The sequence below is a fragment of the Callospermophilus lateralis genome, chromosome 2 (genome assembly GCF_048772815.1).
Source record: "Callospermophilus lateralis isolate mCalLat2 chromosome 2, mCalLat2.hap1, whole genome shotgun sequence".
In the NCBI taxonomy this organism is placed as follows: Eukaryota; Metazoa; Chordata; class Mammalia; order Rodentia; family Sciuridae; genus Callospermophilus; species Callospermophilus lateralis.
The window spans coordinates 176,493,623-176,515,251 of record NC_135306.1 but is presented as its reverse complement, the minus strand read 5'-3'; positions in this window follow the sequence as shown (position 1 = coordinate 176,515,251).

The following is a 21,629-nucleotide window of genomic DNA, read 5'->3' as shown; positions in this document are numbered from 1 at the left end:
TTCCCCCACATCACAGCTGATTTGTTTAGTACCACTTTCCTGTCTTGAATTTGGAATTGAAATTGAACCCCTTATGAGTGAAGATAATGAATCCAAATTAATACCAAAAATGAGATACTTGGACCCCTTATTGTATTGCCATTATTACACTGTAAGAGGTCTCTGCAGAGCCAGGCATGGTGGTACACTCCTATAATCCTAGCAGCTCAGGAGGCTGAGGCAGAAAGATCACCAGTTCAGTCAGCCTCAGCAAGAGCAAGGCACTAAGCAACTCATTGAGACCCTGTCTCTAAATAAAATATAAAAAAGGGATGGGGATGTGGCTCAGTGGTTAAGTGCCCCTGAGTTTAATCCTTAGCATCCCAACCCTCCCCCCACAAAAAAAGAGGGCTTTGCAGAGACCCACAACCTCACAATCAAGTGGTGAGGAGGGAAGTAAATTCTGAGGAACAACTATAAAGGAGAGTGGAGGAGATTAAAGAATGACCCTCTCCTATAGCCTGTGAACCATATACAGACAAAAGTAATGAAAGACAATTCTATAGCAATACAGGGGTTTAAACTAAGGAGAACAATTGAAAAAAGGTAAAGAAATACCTGAATCAAATCATGAGAATATAAAAACAATAGCAAATATAAGCAAATCTAAATAAGAAATATCTGAGTAGAGGGGACAGAAGCACAGTTTGTCTATTCAACTTAAATATATTAAGTGCCTCCTTTGTTCTGGGAACATGCGAACACTAGAGGATACACTGCTAAGCAAATAGATGTGGTCTCTATTATTGTGAAATTTACAGTTTGATGGAACATGTCAAAACAATCCCATAACAGGCACATTTGTGTGTGTATATATACAAAGATTTAGTCTCAATTAGATGTAGTGGAAGTTTGGAGAATCAAGAGGCTATTATGCAACCCCGGGTTTCTGTGTTTTCTTAAATTATGCATCTCTGTCAGCCTCTTTACATGCTTTCTGCAAGGGTAACAGCATAATGATGATTATGATCTTCTTGCTTGTATTCAAAAGGATTGCTCAGCAGCCTCTGATGAGGCTTAAGTAGTTGGGGAAAAACAAAAAATGAGGACTGTGTTTGGAGTGGCACATTAGAGGAAATTATCTGTGAGGATTAAGGTCCTTCACAAACAGAAGGGCTCTTTCTGGAGTGACCTAGATGAAATGATTTTAAATAGATGATATTCGGCACTCTAATAATATTACAATCCTAATTTTCTTCTTCTTGTTCCCATTCTCAACACCCTTCCCACAGAGAGCTTTGCAATAGCCAGATTTAAAACAAGTAACTAAGACAAATTATAGATTATATTGGGGAGGTCTCTGACATGTATCTATGAAGCAGCTAAAATCTATGCTCAGGGGCTATTCATGCCCAATGCCTAGAAGAACTCCAGCCCTAGAAAGTGCTCAATAAATATTTGCAGAATGTATGGGTGTTCTTTTCCTCTAGGAGTCCCTTTCAAACTTGTAAAGTACTCCGCATCCTCATATTCTTTGGGGTCACCCTTGTAGTCCCTGACACCAATCATTCATTCATGTACTTACAAAGTAAGTAGAAACTTCATAATGGAGGCATTATTACAGCATAGTTAGCAGTACCACCTAGGAAATGTTGTACACTCTGCAATGGAAAACATCCAAGTTTTAAATACATAATACATTTCAGGAATAGATTCTTTCTAAGGGACAGGAAAAAGGACGAAGAGTGGAATGAATCTGACCAAACTTGTATACATGCATGCATGAATGTGACACATTTCCCAGAATTGTGGGTATTCATAGGACACCAATTTAAAAAATAAAAAGGAAACTATAAATGGATTGAAGAAATATTGGTGGAATGGAAGGAGGGGAGCAGGGGTCAGAGGGAAGTGCTGGGGATTGAATCGGAGCCAGTTGAGTTCCATAACTATTTGATAATGTCAGGATGTATCTTGTTGCTGCATATAACTAAAATGAATAAATAAAACAATAAAAAAATAAAAAGATATTCTTCCTATTAAAAGTAACAGAATTCCTCTATAAAGGAAGGAAAGCATAGAAAGTATTCCACCAAAACCAACATCATATTCCACCCTCATCCCATCTCCCAAAATGCTGATCGCAGGACAGAAAAGAGATTGATACACTTAGAAACCTACAGAGAGTTGGCTTGTGAGATACCTCTAGCCACTTACCCTCACGTTAATCAGGAAAAGACACAGTTTAGCTATTTTTCTTAGTATAAGGGAAGAATGAAACAGATCAACAGAAATCTAATGAAGACTTTGTTTAAAGTGAATTTTTCTAGAGGCATCCTCATTCCACATGTAACGTTAGTGCTGTGAACTCTTATGCAACTGTTTAAGACAGATCAATATGTAATAAATGAAAGGGTTATAACATATTAGGTGCAAAGAACAATATGAAAGAGAACATATTAAATAACTTATTTTGTGTTTATGTGTGTATATATGCATATATATGTGTGTATCTATACATATATGAATATATATATATATATACACAACACACCAATAAATAGTCTATCAGCCTATAATATCAGTCTTAATTCTCTTAGTGGTATTTATACCATACTCATTTTTATTTTTAAAATTATTAAAATTATTTATTATTAAAATTATTTCATGCCCTATCTACCTACCTATCTACCAGGCTGTCTACCTGTGCACTTAGACCCTTTACTAGAATGTAAGTTCCAAAAAAACAAAACCTTGCATCTTTCATTCATAGCTATATCAACCAGTGCATGATAGTTTGACATATAATAGGTATCAATACTAGCATACTGAAAGAAAAATATAAATGAGTAAATTTGTAAATGCATAGAAAGAATTTTAGAAAACAGTAATCACTGCTGGCAGGGAGCTTGGCAGATAGAAAAGAGGCAATGAAGGGACTGTATCTGCATACTTAATACTCTTTTTATATTTTGTGAATATTCTATAACAAAGCTATATTATTTATAAAACTAAATAAATTAACAATATGGTTTTATAAAGACTTTTGGTAAAATTTGATCAGTTTATACAGATATTATAATGCAACTTTATTTAGTACAATTAAAGTCCTACAACAAAAAGATAACCATCCCTAAGAAAACAACATGGGGAAAGAAGAATATGGGGTACACAAATCAGAAATTACATAAAATGGAGAGGAAGAACCAGCCTGGATTCAGTCATTACTGTGGTCTGAATGTTTGTGTCCTCTCAAAATTCATATGTCAAAATCATAACCTCAAAGTTCTGATATTAGAAGGTGGTATCTTTTTGAAGGTGATCAGGTGGTGAGATGAGGACGGAGTCCTCAGGAATGGAACTGCTACCTTTACAAAAAGCCACTGCCTTACCCTCCTCCTACCATGTGAAGACACTGCTAGAAGTGTCTAGAAGGAAATATCTCTAAACCAGTGTTCTGGCTCTCACCAAATCTGGAGCACCTTGATTTGAACTTTCCAGCCTCCCAAACAATGGGAAATACATTTCTGTTTTTTATAAGCCATCCAATCAAATGTATTGTGATAGCAGAAATAATTTTGTCTTCTTTAAAAATTACTGTGTTATATAAAATGTCTAGATAAGCAGCCCTTTCTGAATTGCTGTAGAAAAGTTTCTAGAGCTAGAAGATTGTTATATTGTATAGAAGATGGTTAAATTATATATAATGCATCTTTAAAAGGCTTATTTCTGTCTGAGTGACACATTATATATAAACATAGGATGTAAATACCCATTACATTTGACACACAAGCTAAAAACCCAAGATGCCTTTCCAGAAAGCAAGTTGCTTTCAGGTTGATGGGTAAGGTAGATATGTGAAAGAACTGATGCAGTGTATCAATATCTGAACAAATTGTTCTTGGAGTAGAAGCAAGTACATATCATGGCATATTGTATTGCAATTTAGCATTTGAAAAAATGAATAAGAGTTTGCTTATTAAAGAATTTTTAAGAGAGTTGGGAGAAGATTCTATAGCAATAACCAATGCTTTTGAGCTTTTGATATACAAACATTGACTGGGCTCCTTATATGTGTTTAGCAGGGGTAGAGAATCAGGAAGAAATTGTTGAAATACAATACTTACTCAAGCCCTATTTATTTAGATGTTACATAATTAACTAATGTGAAAAAAATATATAATAAAAGATAATAATCTCCTTGTCATCTAGTGGTAGCCTCAAGATTAATATTTTAATTTTTATTCAAAACCCTAGTCCTTTACCTATAAGATAAATATTGTAAAATATTACATAAGTTCAGCTATAGGGGAATAGTTTGCTCTTTCTCCAATCATACCACATGGGTAAGTGGCCATGCTGCTACTTAAAATAAGAACCATTAATAGGCAAATTTTCTTACAATACCTCTACATTTTCTATTCTCATTTTACCTGCAGTTCTGCAACTATGTATGTACTACTGAGAGTTCCTACTTTCTTTTCTACTAGAAGCAAACTATTCAGAAATTACCTCCTCCCTGAAGACTCCTTTAACTCTAACAAAGTCTATCACTCACTCCTTCTTTCAAATTAATACTGTTCATGTTCTTCTCTAATCATGCCTCATTCAGTGTAGTTCCTGGTTGATATGTCCTTCCTTCCCTATGATACTGTCAGTGCCTTGAAGACAGAACTCATTCAGTTCTATATTTTCAGAACATAGCATCTTGTCTGTGACTATAGCATGGTGGAACTTGGACGATAGAAATTCTCATGCCTGCATAATAAATCAACAGAAAATGTGTGTTTAAACAACAAATCCAGGTGCATAGGCAACCCTTTCTTAACCCACACTAAATATCAAATTCTTATACCCAAAGTTTAAATGTACTAAAGCGGTTTATTTTAAACCTAATTATCAACCCTTCTGGTATGGTTTGAAAGTGTTCCCCTGAAAGCATGTGTTGGAAACTTCATCTCCAATGAAACACTATAGGAGATGAGACCTGATGGGAGGTTTTTAAGTCATGAGTGTACAACCTTCATGGATGAACTTGTGCTGATTATAAAAGCACATGAATTGGTGAGTTCCATCTCTTCTCTTTTCTCCTCCGCCTCCTCCTCCTCCTCTTCTCCCTTCCCCTTCTTCCCTCTCTGCCCCCTTCTCTCCCTCCCTCCATCTCCTTCTCTCTCTCTCTCTCTCTCTCTCTCTCTCTCTCTCTCTCTCTCTCTCTCTCTCTCTCTCTCTGCCTTCAGTCAAGAAGACTCTTGTCAGACAGCAACCCCTTGGGTCTTGACTTCTCAACCTCCAGAAATATGAGTCAATAAATTTATGTTCATTGAAAATTACCCAGTCTCAGATATTCTGCTGTAGCAACACAAAATGAAATTAGACACTTTCTATACTCAAAACACATGAGTATTCTCCTATTTCTATGATTTCTTTCTCAGTAAATGGTACCATCACCCCACACAGTTACCCAAAACAGAAAATCAAACCACATACAGTGAATATCTAGTGTTTATTGCCTACAAGATTTTTGCTCTTATTCTGATAACCATGCTATGGGTTGTTTGAAGGATATGCCTCTGGCCAGCTGTCAGCCCAAGTGCCTTGGGATAGCACAGTCTCAAGGGGAGGTACACATGATCTAGCTGAGGTGAAATCAGGCTTGTAAATTCTAAGATGGACACTAATATAAGACAAGCCATGTGGTTGAGGATCAGACCTGTGACTGTAATTCCATCCACTGGAGAAGTGGAATCTCTTTCACTGGGATATCTTAGTCTGAGTTCACTAGGGGCATCATGCTGAGCCTAATCTAGAAGAAGCAGTAGAAATGTAGTCCCTAAAAGTGATATTTTAAAATGAGATTACACACTCAAAGATTGTTCAATTACTTGAGTTAAACCTTCTGTTTTTGTTTAAGCCAACCTAATACAAACTAGTTGGGTTTTCTTTCATGTTCAACATCAGCATGCATTTTCCCTTTCTTATCCATTCTCTTACTCTAGTCAGTTGTATCCCCTAAATATATCCTAAATCTGTCTACTTTCCTCCATATCTACTGACAGGATACATGACCATTGCTGATTCCTACATTATTGTCTTACCTTCTGCCCTAGTCTTTCCTTTTCTAAGATAATCTTGATGTTGGGGTCAAGATGATTTTTCTAAAATGCAAAGTATGATAATGTATGATCATAGTATGATATAGCCCTGAAGCCACCACCTCTACTAAGCTTCCCTAACTCTTCTAGTCTACCGGGATATTTCTTTTTCACCTATCAACTAATGTTATGGTTTGGATGTGAGGTGTCCCCCAAAAGCTCACGTGTTAAACTATGCAAGAAGGTTCATAGAAGAAGTGATTGGGTCATGAAAGCCTTAACCCAATCAGTGAATTAATCACTTCATGAGATTAATTGAAGTCAGGAAGGGTGTGGCTGGAGGAGGTAGAACATCGGGGTCATATCTGTAGGGTATATATTTGTATCTAGCAAGTGAAGTTAGTTTCTCTCTCTCTCTCTCTCTCTCTCTCTCTCTCTCTCTCTCTCTCTCCTTTCTGACCATCATGTGAGCTGCTTCCCTTTGCCACACTCTTCTGCCATGATGTTCAACCTCACCTCAAGCCCCAAGAAATGGGGCTGTCTGTCTATGAACTGAAACCATAAGCCCCAAATAAACTTTTCCTCTGCTATAGTTGTTCTGGTTAGGTCCTTTAGTCACAGCAGCAAAAAAGCTAAATAAAAGAATTACCATCCATTGGCATTAAGCGCTAACCACTTGGCTACAAACAACTCTAACAACTATGTAACTTTTGCCTCCACCTTCTGTCCAAGTCTTGTCTCCCTCCAACCTAATCTATACCAAAGGTTTTCTCTAAAATGCATATATGATGATATTACTGTTGGCCTCAAAACCTTTTCAACTCTTCCCATTGCATGTAGTATAAAATCTGAAACTTACACCACATACAAAGTCTCTACTTACTTCTCTAGCTTTATTGCTAACTACCTCTCACAACCATACTCTTCTCTCTAGCCATACTGAATTCTCTAGATGCACTATGATCTTTCCCATTCCTCAACGTTCTGCTTTGCTGTTCCCTTTTCTTGCAATGATTTCCCCATTGCTTCCCTTTCCTTATCTAACTCCATCTAACATCTCCTACTTGTTCACAAAACTGTACTTAGAGCCAGGCATAGTGGCACACACCTGTAATTTCAGCAACTTGGGAGGCTGCAGCAGGAAGATCACAAGTTCAAGGCCCACCTCAGCAATTTAGTGAGCCCTAAGGAACTTAGCTAGATGCTGTCTCAAAATGAAAATAAATAAATAAAAAGGATTGGGGATGTGGCTCAGTGGTTAAGCATGCCTGGGTTCAATCCCTGCTACAAAGAAAACAAAACAAAAACTGTGCTTAGATAGCAGTGCATCTATTCCTAATGGGTAGAGCATAATAACCTAGAGCATACCTCTCTCTTGGCATTTATCACTGAGTTATAATTACCTAGTTTAATTTGTTTCCTAAATGTATAGGCAATCCCAAGAAGACAGGAAGTGTGTCTTATTCAGTGTTATATCCCAGCATCTGACACAGGGATTGGCACAAGATCAATACTTAATAAGTGTCTGTTGACTACATGATAGTGTATAGTAATTTGAAAAAAAAAATTCTATCTGAAAGTTGATAAATATTTTCTCCAAAAGATGGGAGTCAACCTTAGCTGCTGCCTCCCCCAGAACTGAGAACAGGTCTCAATGCAGCAGAGGGAAAAAATAAGCAGGAACAGATGATGCGGCATATGCAGCTCCTTGCTCTTTTCCTGCAGCAAGAATTCACTTTCGCTTTCAGGTAGGCCTAGGCTGCTGTGCAGTCTATTTCATGGCTTCTTCTTAGGGGAACCCAGAAAAAAAGACAGCTTGGCATCTAGTGCATGAACTCTGTTCTGAAGAAGAAGGGGGCGTGGTCCTTCCACCACGTGGTCAGTCCAGCCAGATTGCCAAGCAGGCAAATTCGTTGGGTGTAGGGAAGGAAGAAGGAAGACTAATAGACTCACCCAGCCAGTGGTGCATTGCAGCTCCCAGAAGAATAGAGTGGCAGACTGTCCCTAGCCACATAGCACGGGGAGAGAAGTCGGGGAGGGACAGTAATGTGTTCCTCTGAAGAACACAAGTCTTTCCATGCAAATCTGTCCTGTCCCTGACCATGGGCCCTTTTCTTTTTAGGGTTTTTTTTTAATCCTAAATTTTAAATCCTAAACCCACCACCTCAATTAAACCTTTCCTAACTATTCAGCCTAGAGTGATCCCTCTCCTCTTCTCCTATCAAGCTCACTACAAAGGGACCTACTAAACGGACACAGGCAAGGCTGTCTACAGGAATCTGCTTCTCCTGACCTGAAAACATCAGTTATCACTGGCAGATCTTTATTTTTCCGCCAAATGACATTTGATAGCCTGGATCAGATGCTGGAAAGTATGAAATTCTCCGTGGATCCTCTATCATATGTTTCCTATCTATGTTCTCTATGTCTACAGTTCTTAATTCACAAGCTATCCCCTAAAGTACTGGGTAACGCGTTAAGTACCACTGTGACTAGTCCCTATCTGTCTTATATGGGCCTGAGATGCAGGTTACTTAGTTATAGTGAGGTTTCTTGTTGCAGGTAAATAATTTTACCACTTTCCATTTGGCAAAAATGAATAAACCCTCTCTCCTGTGATACAGGAATCAACCTATAATATTTACAGCTCCTACCATATTCAAGGAAAAATGTTGTGAGCCCCTAGTCCCTCAATGACAATCAAGATATAGCTCCCTACTTTCAGAGAGATTGCAGAGAATTTGATCTCAGCAAAGGGTCTGTTGGTCAGAAAAAAATGGAATGCAGAAAAGGGAGCAACCCATCAAAGGAAAAGGGACTTGAGTCCCAGTGGATTCATGGGATCTTCTCAGTGAGAGGTTAGTGTACATTCCAGGCTATGTAAATTGAGAAAGCCAAAGTATAAAAGCAGGAATGTGCCAGCCTCTTCAAGGAATAGTGTGAAAATCAATCATTTGCAAAACAGATCTGTAAATGGATGGTTATTCACACAACAAAAGTTCACCACAGGAATCTCTTCAACAAAACTTGAAACCTATTACTATATTGTTTTAGGGAGTTGTTGTAAATCTACAGTTGTTTTAAAGAGTTACTGGAAATCTGTTTTCCATCTTTTAGGTTTTGCAGTCTGAAGCTACTTGTGAGACACTGCATTTATTGCTGAGTACTGGAACAGTGTTTCTCGAATTTTAATATGAATATGAGTCATCTGGGGATTATATTAACATGCAAATTCTAATTCAGTAGATCAGAGAGCTGGTCCTGAAATCCTACAATTCTAACTAACTCCTAGATGACATGCATGCTGCTGTTCCATGGACCTCATTTCAGCAGAAAAGTGCTAGAATTATCTCACGCTTTGTTGAAGTAACTCTTATCTAGTATTACAGTTTCTCATTAAACATAGCAGATGATAGAATCCTTGCAACAACAACAAAAACATGTATCTTGTAAAATACAATGATTACTAGATAATCAACTTCTTCCCCATTCTGACTCATGGAGGTGGGGGCTGCTCATTATCAAATGTATAGTTCAATCAGGACAATCATGAAGTACTTTTATAACCTATAACAGAAGTCAGCCAACTACTGTCTGTGGGCAAAATCCAGTACATGACCTATTTCTATAAATAAAGTTTTATTGGAAAACAGATAACTCCATTCATTTACATGTTGTCTATGATTGCTTTTATGTTTTTTTTTATGTCAGAGTTTATAAGTTGCTACAAAAAAACATATGACCCATAGGGCCTAAAATATTTATCATCTGGCCATTTACAGAAAAAGTTTGCTGGCCCCTGCCTATAGGATTGAGGACATGACAGTGGTGGCAGCTCACGCTTGTAATCCCAGCGGCTTAGGAGGCTAGGGAAAGAGGATTGCTAGTTCAAAGCCAGCCTCAGAAAAAGCAAGGCTCTAAGCAACTCAGTGAGACCCTATCTCTAAATAAAATACAAAATAGGGCTGGGGATGTGGCTCAGTGCTTGAGTGGTCCTGAGTTCAATCCTGTTTAGCTCCTCCTCCACAAAAATTTGAGAACATGATTTTTTTTTATATCTCACTAGCTCTGAATTTTGATACATAAGCATCCCTTTAAGCTTACTACTATGAAATTCAACTATCCAGGACATTTCCAAGAGAGAGAGAAAGTTCTCCCAAATTCTCTTGTTACAAGAGAGACTGGACTTTTAAAGAAGTCTAGTCCATGTCACCCCTAAGTGGTGGGAGATTTAAACCAGGATGACTCCATAAAACTTTCGGCAAATGCAAAAGCCTTTTAATGCATCTATATCATTGATCCTGGGTATAATCTGTGCACGACTGCCATGTTGACTCAGGAGTAAACCCCAGAAAAGGGGTTTACTCCTGAGTTGGGTCTCACTCATCCTGGAACTCAGACCGCTCTTCATGGTCTGGCATCCCTCACTTGATCAAGAATCAATGCTCCTGAGAATCCATGTTTCAGATCAGTTACTGCCTATTCCAATCTTGACACCGAATTCTAAAAGCATCAAGAACACAGGAAATAAATCCTTGCCAACTGCCTGGGGAATTTGAGCTGTGACAGAAAACAGGCATTGGTCTGGATAGTCTCCTAGCTTGTCACATTGACCTGAATTGGTGGATACGGAGATCAGAAGAAAATGAGAAATGACGCATGTGAAGGAGGGGTAAGGGCCCAAATAAGATGGCCTTAAGAGCTTGGTATAAGGAAGAGCAAAGGCCCGCTGAGAGTTAAACTATAAAATCAACAGAAAAACGAATCGGAGTAAAAATATAAGAAGTCACATTAAAGGTTCAGAAGAGCTTTTTCAAGCCCGTAGGACTTGACAATAACCAGATGAAATTATTAGCACACTTAAAGGGGAAAAATATGTCTAGCTACAGAAGTAATCATGATGGGGAGGGAAAACAGGGATTAATATTCTAGTGCCATCTTTACCCAAACCAGAGGGGAGGATGCGCAGGAAAATGACCTGGGTTTAATATCTCTTGGGAACTTTTTCCCTCCCTTTCTCACTACCTACGTTCTTCCCTTTCTTCCCATTTCCTCTTCCGCCCCTTCCTCTCCCTCCTTCCAATTCCTCTTCCACCTCCGTTTCTTTCTCATCTTCCATTTGTCCTTTCCACAGATATGTACCAACTGTATATTCTGCATAAGGCCCTGTGCTAGAGAATCTGAGAATATAATGTTGAAAAAAATTGACAGTCTCTGCTCACAGGAAGCTTAGGAGACTGATCAGGGAAGCAGGCACTAATAAAATAATGTTATGTTTAAATATATAATTGCTATAAGTAATACAAATGGTGAAGGCTATAAAGCAAGTGACAAAGCATAAGCCCACCTTTAGGGCTTTGCACTTGCTGTTCCTCCTATCCGAAACTTGTCCCCAGATATCATTAAGTTTCTTTCCTCACTTCCTCCAGGTCTCTGCGGAAACATCTATCAGTGAGACCTTCCCTGTTAAACCTGTGTATAAAATGGCAGCTTCCTCCCCCTCAACTTTCTTATGTCACTTGTTTTCCCCATCATATGTATTATTTTCTGGTGTCACATGAATGTGCATACATAAGATTGTTAATCACTGTTTTATGTCTCTCTTCATAGAAGGCCAGAGATTCTGGCCTTTGCTTTGTTCACAACTTTGCAGTACTGCTAATATCCATGTTAGATACTGACATATGTTCATTAAAAACATGAATAAAAACTACAGATGACCTGAAAGAATGTTTCACACAATTTCTTAAAGAGTAGCAGGAGTTAACTAGTCTGAGGAGCAGAAAAGCCACCATAGAAAGCAAGAGGTAGCTAAAAAGACCCTGGGGAGTAAAAAGCATGATTCTAGGTTGAAGAGGAAGTAAAATCATGTTGGACTTTATGGGACAAGTTATTTTTTCCCTTTTTATTTCAAGAGCAATTCAAAACCACTGAAGGTTTTAAGCAAAGTGATGACATGTCCAGATTTGCATTTTTAAAATGTCATCCTGGCTACGTATTGGATAGTGGATCAGAGCTATCAGCAAGATGCCATGAAGCATTTGAATCATGAAGCAAACTCCCCTTTCCTTGATTCCATGCTCACCAAACTCTTTTTCTGATTACAATTTGGCTTTTTTGAATTTGACAAAGAGAGGCTATGACATGCACTTTCTAAGGTACATGAGATATGCAAGTCAATACAAAGTAGTAAATGCATATTCTGTGTTATCCATCATTCTCTTTGAACTCAAGTTCTTCAAGACCCTCCTGTGAGATGGATTCTGCCTCTGCAGGCTGACAATCAAGTTCCTAAGGGAGGAAAGCTGAATATCAGCCTTTGGACCTCAGCCACTAGGCCAAGTTGAATGTCCATCTTGCAGCCCTTTGGCAGCCCACCAGCAGGCCTGCCCTGAAAATTCTCCAAACTCCAGTCTTGCCTTTCATTCACTTCTTTTGGCTACTAATCAGAAAAACCACAATTTAATTTTGAACCATGCCTTTTAAGGCTTTCATGAAACTGAACCAGTATAAAAATCAGCTTAGGGGTTGCGTTGAGGCTCAGCAGCAAAGCAGTCACCTATCACACATGAGGCACTGGGTTAGAGCCTCAGTATCACATAAAAATAAAATAAAGGTTATTAATTGTATCTACCTACAAATAAAAAACATATTTTTTTTAAATTAGCATAGCTGGTGTCTGATCTCAAGAAATGAGCAACCATATTGAAGGAAATTCAATGGTTTGATTATTCTAGATTTTGGGGGTAAATCTAAATGAGCATCTAAAAGATCATTATTTGGGGGTAATGGCAAAATTAGCAGGCAAAGTATTGATTTAGTCTCTGACTTTTGCTAACTCTATTTGGAAACAAATTTGTGTGCTGAAAAGGTGAAATGCAACCAATGAGTCAATCACACCCATGAAAGGACCCAAAGGGATTTCTGAACAATAATGTACAAAAGAAGATTCCATCCCGTCATGTTTCTTCTGCCTGGACATCTAAAGAGACCTGCAACTGCATCGCTACTTAGATGTTCCACTAGCCAACTCCAAAAATGGCCCTGAAATCAAAGTTTTCTAGATCAGCAGGTCAGGCAACCACATGGTCTCCTATACAAAGTAAGCCAAAGAGTACTTATTTCTGCATGACTTTCTGACATGGTGTTTTGCCTTCTAGTTTCTAGAGGAAAAAGTTACTTCCTCAAGGAATGGGAATTAAAAGACCTTAATTCTGTCTATTCTCAGCTTTGGTACTAACTGGCTATGAGACCTTTAAAGAGATCCAAGCAATGGTGCATGATTTTTTATTTGTTTAATCATTCAACAGACTTTGATTCTTTACACAATGCCAGGCTCCATGCTATGTTCTTAAAAAATAAATGTGCCTAAGAGAAATCCTTCCCCTCAAGTTGCTCCAAGATCCTTTGGGGAGATAGACAAGAGGAGTAAGTGTAACAATAGCAGCACAGTAAGTCCTGTAACAGAAATACGTACAGGGCATTAAATGGGCTTAGAGGATGATGTGATTCTGCCCAAGGGAGGCTGGGAATGCATCCAAGAGGAAGTGGCAGCTGAACCAAGATTTAGAAGAACTGGAGTTCACCAGGGCAGTGGGGTGGGCCTCAGGGAATGGAGGATATTCCAAGTAAAAGGTGCGGCATGAGCAATGGTGTTGAGGTAAGGAGACAAACGCTTTATTGAGGCTTTGAGGCAAGATGCAAATCTCCAAGCAAACCGAGGGTGTGATGAGTTGTAGAGAACAAGGATGAGCAAAAGACAGGAAATAGGTCATGTACCTTACACTGCCTGACCCCTCACCATATCTTCTCAGCTCACTATTCCTGTACTTGCTCACTACTTTTTTTCTTCCAGCACCTGTAACTCTGTCTGAACATTTTCTCTAGTCTCAGGGGCATGTTCTTCCCATTCACAGAGTGAACTGAGGTACTGAGGTGTCAAAGCCACCAAGAGCTGCCATACACCGATGATGTATATTGTTGGCTGATACACTCAACAAACCCTGCTTCTGAAACAGTTTCTATGTAGTATCTTATGACTCCGAGTCACCAACATACATATCTTCCTATTCCTGTCTCACTTCCCCACTTACTCAATATTGCTTCCTCAGATCACTTCCCAGACAAATAAATTACTCTCATTGAAATCTTGGTCTCTTCAGGCTGCAGTTGTGGCTCAGTGGTAGAGTGCTTGCCTAGCATTCATGAGGCGCTGGGTTTGATTCTCAGCACTGCATATAAATAAATGAATAAAATAAAGGTCCATCAATAACTCAATATATATATATATATATATATATATATATATATATATATATGTATATATAAATGATTTTTAAAAAGAAATTTGTCTCACTTTGGGTCTCCACTAAAGATTTCAGTGCAAGTAATTTGTTTGGTAATTCCTAAAGTATGTGTAGCATCACAATTACTGAGATGGTCACCTCCTGAAGGTTGGAATGCAAAGACAGTAGGTTTATACAATAGCTCCAGTATTTTAAAGATATGGAAGTAATATTGGGCAAAATGAGGGTGAAGGTGGTTGTCTTGCTTTAATAGCAACAGAGAACTTGAAAGCACAAATAACAGATAAGGCAATAATCTATTCGGGGCATGATGTGAATGGTAGAGGGTCTCCAAGGCAACACGTAAACACTTACTTTCTTGCTGCTTAAAGGCGGACTATGCTGAAGATCAGGACCAGGAATTGATTGCAAAGATGACAGAACTCCAAAGGTGGTCGAGTTCACAGCTCTGGCAAGTTTCTTGCGTTGGCAGTCAGGGCTCCAAAAGGAAAGAACGAGACACTGAAAATAGGAATGATGATATTTTGGAGGATCTGCTTGAAAATATCAAACCTCAGATATCCCTCAGTTCTCTGGGCTGGCAAAGCAACCACTTCCCTATGGACAGAGAAGAGCAGCCTTTCATGGCCTGGAAACTATGAAAAGCCTCACCTGAGAAACACCTTCCAAGATGACGGTGCCCTCCTCAGACTCCGCCTCTCCTTGTCACTCTCACAGGATGGTAAGTGTATTCACCCTAGTAGATTGATGGCTGGATTGATATTTAGAACATTTTTGCGGCCTATAGTGCATGATTAAAAGAAGGCTTATACTTTTCAAGTATTTTGTATGAACTCACTGGCTTTTAAAGTAGATTTTATTGTAAAGATTTATGTCTTTACATTTTATTTATTTAATGAAGGTGGAAAAGTGGCAAGAATGAACAGCCTCAATAAGTTTTTTTTCCTTGTCTTCCTTCTTTCCTTCCTTTATTTTATTTTTTTTCAAGACATGCTTTCATGATGTTTCCCAAGCTAGTCTCAAACTCCTGACCACAAGCAATCCTCCTTCCCCAGCCTCCTGTGTGCAGGAGTTACAGTAGTATGCCACTGCACTTGGCTTTGATGAGTTCACTTTTCAAATAAGATAATAGAATAATGTCAGATATATGGAACTATCGATCATTACTAAAAGTTCCTTTGGACAGCACTGATTCTAGACATACAAAATATATGAGAACAAGTCTCAGCACAGGCTAAGCACAGACATATTAAATGGAACAAGACCATAATGGCAATAAAGACCTCAAAACAAACCAATATAAAATGGGCAAAATGTTTGAGCAAATGCTTTGCCAAAGCAGATAGAGACAAATATGCACATGAGAAAAAATAATGATCAACATCAGTAGTCACAGGAATGCAAATTAAAACCACATTAAGATGCCACTGAATATTTACTAGTATATCTAAAATTGAAAAGTCTGATCACACCAAATGTTGGAGAGGATGTAATGAAACTGGAATTCTCACATAACAATCATCTCAGAAAACAAATGGTCGTTTCTAAAACAATTTAACACTCACCTATTATGTCAAGCCACCATTGGGCCAGAAGAAAAGAGAGCAAATGTCCATACACAGACTTATACATGAATTTTTAGAGCATCTTTATTTGTGAGACCTCAAAACTACAAATAGTCTGTATATCCATCAACAGGTAAATGGATAATAAAATCATGGTATACCCTTGTACTAGAATATACTCAACAATAAAGGAATGAATTATGGATTCATGTAAAAATATAGATGACTTTCCAAGCAAGTACATTGATTATTGTGTCTAGAAGAAATAAGGCTATATTTACCCCCCCATACAAAAAAGCAGGCTTGATTTTGTTTGCTATAATAGCAAAACTGTCTAAGATCAGTATTCCTCAACTGCATTGCAGCCCACAGTGTGTCTATCTAGGCCCCTCCACATTGTTATGATAAGGTTTTGAGTAGTCATAGTGGAAGAGAGAAAAGATATATATGAATCAGGAAAAATGATGTCCCACTCACTAGGAGATGATGTAATCATTCCCATTGCTGAATACTCAGTTTGTTGGCCAATATGCCTACTACACTCATTGTTCCTTGGTATAACAACTTCTTACTGTGTTTCCAATTATTCTGCCTGAGGGCTTTCCCTCTATGTTTTGCATGCCTGACCCACACATTGGGCAGGACAGGATTGCTGGAGAATAAACCTCTAACTACAGAAGGGTCCCTTGAAAGGTGGGCAGAAAAAAGTTTATCTTCTTACTGGCCCCTTGAATATGACACATTTATTCCACCTGGTTTCCCAGAAGTGCTTACAGCACTGAGAAGCAACAACCTATAGCAATAACCTTCTAATTCATTAAACTTATACTTTCTTCCTTCCCCACACTGTCTTTTCAAGAGGAATGTAAAAGTTTGCATGAATGAGGTTGAATTGGATGATTTCTGTTTCGTTCTACTTTAAAGTTCTGTAGTTTGAAGATCAAATCTAAGACTCAATCCCTAAGGGGTTTTCCCCTCATGAGTCCCACATCAAATTGAGCACTCTTAGTTCTCCTGCTTTCTCAGTACTGGAAGTATGGATCACTTTAATGCAGACTTATTTTGCTTTCCAGCTGCTTTAGAAGGGCCAGTCTGGTCTTCCCAGCTAGACACTTTCTCAAGTCATATCATCTAAAGTAGTGAGGTCCCTCAAAGCAATAATAATCACCTCACCCAAGTACTCACCACAATCCCATGAAGTAGGTTCTATTATTATTGTTCTTATTCTGTAGAAGTGTGAGCTAAGACTCAGGGATATTAAGTCATTTCCCCAAGGGCACTCTGCTAGTAAGTGGAAGCATCAGGCTTTGAACTCAGACACTCTGTCTTCTTAACCATTATCCTCTACTACTTCCCAAGAACTATTTTTAATCACATTTTTCCTTCATGAAAACCCTATTTTGAAACACTTATCCGAATAAACTAATTAGCTACAAATTACCTGATTTTATTAGGCAATAATATATTTATTTTCTTATATTTTGTCCTAACCAAAGACATGTAGAATTTCTAAACATGAAGCTGAACTAACTAGTGTGAGAGCTAGAATGTCATCTCTACGAAAGCTAGTTGTTGAATGAATGGATGGATGGATAAAAATGCTTACCTTATATGATTTCTGCCAAAATTAAACACTTGGCATTTAAGTTAGTTTGGAGGTAGGTAGTGTTTTGTTAGGCTATTCAACAAATCAAATACCAAAAATGTGAACCTTGTTTTCTTGTCACCTTCTGGCACCTAAGTAGTCTAAGGATCCCAAACAGTAACTGCTGGCCTTTTGGTGTGTGTATGTGGGGGAGGAGGGTAGTTTGGGTGAAGGAGTTGTTTTGTGTTGTGTTGTTTTTATCTTTTGTTCTAGTGAAGAGCCTCAAGTCTCTTTATAAAGGACAGAATAGACTCTCTGGAATACTTGAGCCATTATAGTAAGAAAAGGGAACTTAATTTTCATTTGGACAATTTTTGATATAACTGATTTCTTACTTGTCGCTACAAGCCATAGTTATAATGATCACTTAAAAATATAAATCAGGTCCAACCTTATCACTCTCTTATAAAAAACACTCTTAAACTTAAGTTCCTTGCCATGGCCTAGTAGATTGTAAGATATACACTCTTAGCTAAATAGTATATGATTCTTTTTTTTCCCCTTCGAAAGAAGAATAACTCAGAAAAATTCATGATAGTTGGTAGATCTTCCTACCAAAAGATATGATTTTTCACTCTAATACCCAATAATAGTTCACCAATCCACTCTTCAATGCAGACCTATCAAATGGACTCTCAGGGCCTCGCACTTGAATATGCACCTACTACTAAGGATTAGCAGGCATTTTAAAAAAGCTTCCAGCACAAAAGAAAAATATTCAAACATGCAAACAGACAGACACAAACGAACTTAAAATCTTCACTATTAAGAAAAGGTATTGAAGATTTCATTCTGTCAAACAAGGAGAGGATGCCATGGGAAAAATAGGCACAAGTAGAGTAGAAGAAAGCTCTCCTAGTAATTAAAAGTAGCCAAAATAAAACATTCAGTAAGTGGCTTAGAAGAAAAAAGAAAATTTTTAAGAAAGTATGCAAAAGAAACAGGAAAGGAGAAAATAAAAAGAACAGGAAAAGAAGAGAATCAAACAGAAGGTTCACTCTCTCTCTAGGTAGGGAGTTTCAACAAAGATGGAAGTGATGATGAATTCATTAGAGGGCAGATATAAAAATTTAGTGGAACTGAAAAACATGAATCTCCAGAAAGAAAGGGAAGGGTCACTAGAAAAGAGGTAATTCTTTCATTATCTTAAAAAGGAGAGGAATTAGCTAATGTTTCAAATTAACAAGCCAAGAAGTAGGATGCTATTCATAAATTCAGAGATAAATGCCAAAATGAACAGTTATGAGGGTGAGAGTTGACATGAACGCCTCTGAGAAACGGATCTGGAAGACAGGGAAGCGTGGGGAAGAGCAGGGCAAAGGATTGCTGGATGTGTGTGTGTATGCTCTATGGAGAACTTTAAAATATGCACATGTATTAGTAGATTAATATGTAAATATAAAGCTACAGCAGATAAATAATTTTTAATTCACTTTTTTCTAAGGTCTGATTTCTCTTCTGAGAATACTGGTCTTTCAGTAATGTTTCAACTCAGTATTCCTTTGGAACTGGTATGGTTTTTCATAATTTGTGGTTTCATCCTGATGAGACTCTTAGGGAGGTAATCTGAAGACCATGCTTAGGAAACTGGTCTACTCCAAAGAATTCTCTGTAACTACAAGCATTATAGCTCAGCTAAGGGTACTGCAGGGCAATTTAGTTTAGCATGACTTTGACTCATCTATTTCTTTGTCTGTCTTCCCTGACAACTGCAAATTTGTTGTGATTATCAGAGGTGCTGGTCAAATGTTCAGGACTCTGGGTATCACCATTTCTTCTATCCATTCTGTAAATATGGCCATATCCTCTGTGGATATGGCCAACAGTATCCCAAATAGCAGTTTGGATAGACCTTAGAAGTCATTCAAGAAATGCTGATAAAAAGAAGGAAGAGAAATAAGAAAAGGGGCAGAAAGGAGGATTATAGGGGAAACAACCAACTTTTTACATTTGATATGCTATAAAATTAAGAATAGTATTTCATTAGTTGGAGATTACATCCACATATAGAAAACATTTTGATTGTTTTGACTTTGAGGAAAGACCTCCAATCTGTAGTGACTGAGCTTCTAAGCAAGTATCCTGCATGAGATGTTGAAAATAAATAAATAAATAGGCAATGACTAATGCTCATACATAATTCATGTTCTCTTCTGGGATACAAAATTGATATCCATGAAACAAACCGAAAACAAATACTCAGTTACTATAGGATATCATTCAGGGATTGGATGCAAAGGATTCTACCTGTCAAACAGATCAGAAATTAACTGAGGAAAGAGTTAGATTGGAGGGCTGGGGCTAGAGCTATAGTTCAGTGACAGAACACTTGCCTAGCATGTGTGAGGCACTGAGTTTGATCCTCAGCTCTATATAAACATAAACAAATAAAATAAAGGCTTTCTGTCCATCTATAACTACAAAATTTTTTTAAAGAGTTAGACTTGACTAATCATGCACGTGTGCTCCCTACATGTGAAGCACTTTTTGTATGTTCTTTTACCAACTATTCATAACTACTTGATAAATAATTACTATTATTGCCTCCATATGGAAAAAAAAAATTTAATTATACAACATGCTGATTCACACAGCCAGGATGACAATAGTGTTATAAATGTCTGATTCCAGACTTTTATGCCTGTTCACTCATTGCATAAGTTCCTGAAGAACAGAAAAACATGAAGAGATGGAGAAGAGGGGAGAAGCCATCATAAATGGGAAAGCAAAAACCTGAACTGAAATGGTTACAGGGAAGATGCACAGCAGACTCAACACCAAGAAGGATGTGATTAGGAGGGAGCTTGGACAAGCTGGGTTTGAGAGTCAGACTGGAATATAAATTATAACTCTGTAACTTACTGACAGCCGAAGAAAAAAGGCAAGTTTCCCAGTCTCTGTTTCTTTCTTCCATAAAATGGGATAACTGCTTCTAAGATTTGTTGTGAGATTTCAATGCGACTTTTTTTTTTTTTTTATTTTTCAAGAGCATCTGTCGTAAATTTTTGTTTCTCTTTTCCTGATTGGAACAGAGCATTACTGGTGGTGGGAAATAGTGGGTGGTTGTTGGTCACAAGCACCTGGTCTAATCCATCAGTCAAAACAACCACCTGCACAAGCAGGGCTGTACATTATTCACTGGGTTCTGACAGACTCATTGGTGGTTTTATTTTGACCAGCTCGAGTCAGTCCAGTTTGTGCAGCTCTAGGAAACAAGCTGAGTTTGGCCTGTGCATTTTGGCATCACAGACGACAGGATTGTGGTGGGGGGAGGGGGAGAGGAAGGTAGCGAGGATGGAAAAGTACCAGGCAGTAACTCTTGAATCCAACTTCCTGCTGGCAAAATCCACCTCTTGCTGACTCTGAGTCACCAACAGCATGCCTTCCCTCCCCTGCGGCCCATCCGCCCATTAGGCCGGCAGCTCTCCTCCTATTCTGACTTCCCTTGCTTGCTCCCACACGGGTGCTCAAGGTGGAGGCAACCCTAATCAGAGAACACGAGGCGGCTGTAGCAGGATTTTCTATCTCAGCCATTAGAAGGAGGCCTGCAGCAGCCTCACCTGCAGAGTCTATGCAGCCCACCATCTTGCAGGTCACCCCTCAATGCCAGATGGCCTCACTCCTGGGCCCTGAAGCTCTCCCATAGGTTAAAGAGCATATGAACTGGGCTCCTAGAACCCACAGCACCAGATCTGCTTCCTGGTGATGAAGGATCCCCCAAAACTTGCTCTTGGGACTTGTCCTATGTGTTGATGCAGTGGGAGACCTGAATGGAGCGTGATCTAATGAGCATCAGGAAGATATTCACTGCAAATTCTTATAGAAGTTGTGATCCTTAGCCTGATATGAAGGTTCTGAATAACTTAGTCCTTAAGTCTATTTTCCATAATGATCCTCCATTCCAGCCCAGTATTTGTTGTGAACTTGACTAATCAATCGTAAGACTGGGGCTGGTGTTGTGGCTCAGGGGTAGCGAACTTGCCTAGCACCTGTGAGGCACTGGGTTCAATCCTTAGCCCCACACAAAAATAAATAAATAAAA